This window comes from Elephantulus edwardii, unplaced genomic scaffold (genome assembly GCF_000299155.1).
Source record: "Elephantulus edwardii isolate Elephantulus edwardi_28Jun2011 unplaced genomic scaffold, EleEdw1.0 scaffold00054, whole genome shotgun sequence".
In the NCBI taxonomy this organism is placed as follows: domain Eukaryota; kingdom Metazoa; phylum Chordata; class Mammalia; order Macroscelidea; family Macroscelididae; genus Elephantulus; species Elephantulus edwardii.
The window spans coordinates 5,929,644-5,932,794 of NW_006399804.1; the positions used below are offsets into that span (position 1 = coordinate 5,929,644).

At 42.0% G+C, this 3,151-nt stretch overlaps 1 pseudogene; it reads right to left on the bottom strand.

Moving 5' to 3' along the window:
* Positions 1 to 78: 78 nt before the first annotated feature.
* LOC102858467 overlaps positions 79 to 3,151 on the bottom strand; it is a 57,184-nt pseudogene continuing 54,111 nt past the window's right edge.

Below are 3,151 nucleotides of genomic sequence, written 5' to 3' on the forward strand. Positions count from 1 at the left end.
TGTTTTGTTTGCTTTAATTGCATGAGCACTCTAGATGTTTAGTAAAGTTTTCAGAGTTCATTTTATGCAGGGCCATTCTCAGTCCTCAATGTACTCCCACAGATCTTTCTCATAGCCTTCATGCACATGCTGTAACAAAACCCTTCGTCGACTCTCACAGTATCTGTACTTATCTTGAACCTTTTGCTTTATATCCTATAGAGAATCTTGGGAAATATCTCGTTCCACGTAGCCCAAAAGCACCTCTGTGGCATTTTCTAGATCTGCTTGGTTATTCTCAAAGATAATGGACTGGTTATTCTTTTTGAGGTAGAAGGCGAAGACATAAGTGTACATGAGTGTGGCACGACACTGGCAGAGGACATCAACTGCTTTCTTCAGGAACTGCACTTCAATCCAGGACATGTTGTGCTGTTGCATCTCCTCCATTTTCTGCTTCACCTGAGCATATAGTTTGTGCCCGAAGTGTAGACTCTGCATGTGATTCATATAGCGGTTACAGTAGAACAGGTACCTCTGCAGGGCTGCCCTCGATCGCTCCTGCGCATCTCGTGCTGCCTTTGCATCATCCTCATTATAGCAGTTACAGTTGTACCAGGGAGATCCATGTGGTTCCCAAGGGCCAAGACACACCCAGCAAAACTCTGCTTTACAATTCTGGTTACGAAAGACCATGTGATTACAACCGCCATCCTTCTCAATTGTGACATGGCATTTGGGACATTCCTTTGTGTTGGCTGCAATCCAATTGGAGGTTTCACTGTCATCATCACACTTTTTAATCCACTTCTTTAACCACTTACATTTAACAGGATCATGCCAATTTTCTCCACAGTTAAAGCAAAACTGGCGCCCACATTTGCAGCGAACAGGTTTAGCATCAGGATATTGGACTTTAACAACATGGTGGCAATCTGGGGCAAGACACCACTTTAAACGACTAGAAAGGTGCCACCTTTGGGTTAGCAGCACAACCCCCCATGACGAGGCCTCCAGCGTGCCCTTACCAATTCAGCATTAGTCAATGCAGCAGATTCTTTCAATTTAATTTGTTTTTCACAAAAAACAGCTGGAAGTTTGTCAAAGGCAAACTTTTCTACATGTTAAAATGAGATGTGTTCATTTTAGACTTGTGATAAATAGGAAACAGAGGTATCATATGTGATAAGTTTGCTAATTAGAGAACACAGCAATAAATTGTCATATAATCTTTCACAACAGTTTGTATTAAATATTTTGATGTATGCTTTTACTGAAGAATCCCCAATTTACAGATTCTCTGCTCTGGTGTTCAGCTTTGTAGGAAACTCTTGTTTTTTCCTTCAACTCTCATCAACATGTGGTTTCAAAAGCTAACTTTTTCTTTTTTTTTAGAAACTGATGTTGGTTATTCATATTCCACCAGTTTACTGTGATTCATGGTTTCGCTGGTTTTCTATGGAGGGCAGAGTTTCAATTACATCCAAGAAGCTTTCCCTAATTTACAGATTTGTTGTCTTTGGGAATTGTAGAGCTTTTACATATTATTTAAGCATAACATTTTAAGGAGCTCCCGTTGATGATCTTGTTAGAAAGTGAGGAAGTAAGAAGCAATGAACTAAGTGAACCTAAACAATTGTCAGCTTTTGGTTTTCTTAAAAGGTAACAGAGACAGATGACTGCCAGCTCACAGTTCTCACAATTTCTGCACAGGTCTTGGTTGTGCTGCTTGCTTACGTCTTTCTTCCCCCTCTTCCAACAGTCCTCACCTGTCTGGCCACAGGTGCTAGCAGGTGATGAAAGGTAGGTGAGTCATGGGCTCTGGCTATGCTATTTTATAGGAGCTGTTGTGGACTTGTGATAAGGAGTTGAGCTGTCAATCCAAAGATACGCTGTTCGAATCCACCAGCTCCTCTGAGGGAGAAAGGCACTCTCCTCCCATGCAATTTACTGTCTCTGCAAACCCGCTGGAGGGTCAACTATGAGTTGGTTCTTGCTTGATGGGCTATCAGAGCATAACCAGATATTTTAAGATTGCATCGACACAGGATCGCAACGGCTAGGTTATAATATTTGGACCAACATGCCATCTTCTACCCATTATAGTTAGGGAGTTCTGGTGGCCTGGTGGGTAGGGAGTTGCCTTCCCAACTCAAAGGTTCGACTCTAGCATCTGCACTCAGGGAGAAAGATGGGAAGTCTTCTCCCAAGTGATTTATAACTTCTGAAAACCTGCTGGAGGGTCAGTTGTGAGTTAGTTCTGACACAACAGCAGTGAGTCAGAGTTTCTGTTTTAGTTAAAAAAAAATTTTTCCCCCAAGGAACATGGCAATCAAGCTATTTCTACAAGAGCTATTGCTCTCTGGTCTGACCATACCAGGCACTAAAGTCTTAAATGAAACATGCAGTCACAGTACACCCAGGTAAAATTGTTATCACTAACAATGCCAGAAATGGTTTTGTTTTTACCTGAGACTTTTGAAAGCAGCAAGAGAATGATTTGAAACAGTGAGAACCAAACAGCTCCATGCCACTGAACATTTTAATTGCAGCAGTAATTCCTCTTTCTTTAATCAGAGGCTTATCAAGCAGATTTCTCACAAATGGGCTTATCACATGGCTGATGGATGAGGATGGTGAGATATGCAATATTACTACCTGTGCTAGTGTCTGCTTTACCTGAATACTGTGTACCTTATGTAGAAATAAACCAGTTGGTGTGCAAGCTTACTAATGTCATCTCTTGAAACCTTAGTAAGGAGAGTTAGCTCCCTGGGCCCAAACAACCCTGGACTGTGACAGAAATGGGTCTTTGATTATGTAAGTTGGTGGGTTATATCCTGGATGTTGCTGAATTAGAGCTAATGTCACTTGATCAATGGTCTGTCCTTCCTCCAGATATGACCCCTCCCCTGTATTTAAAGCTTTTATACCAACTGACTCTGAGAAGAATGGGAATCCCAGAACACTTGATCATGCTAATGAGAAACCTATACTTGGGCGAGGAGGGAGTTGTCAGAACAGAGCATGGGAACACTGCATGGTTCAAAATTGGGAAGGGTGTACACCAAGGATGCATCCTATCTTCATACCTTTTCAACCTGTATGCTGAACAGATCATCCAGGAGGCTGGGCTCTATGAGGAGAAATGTGGGGTCAAGATTGGTGGAAG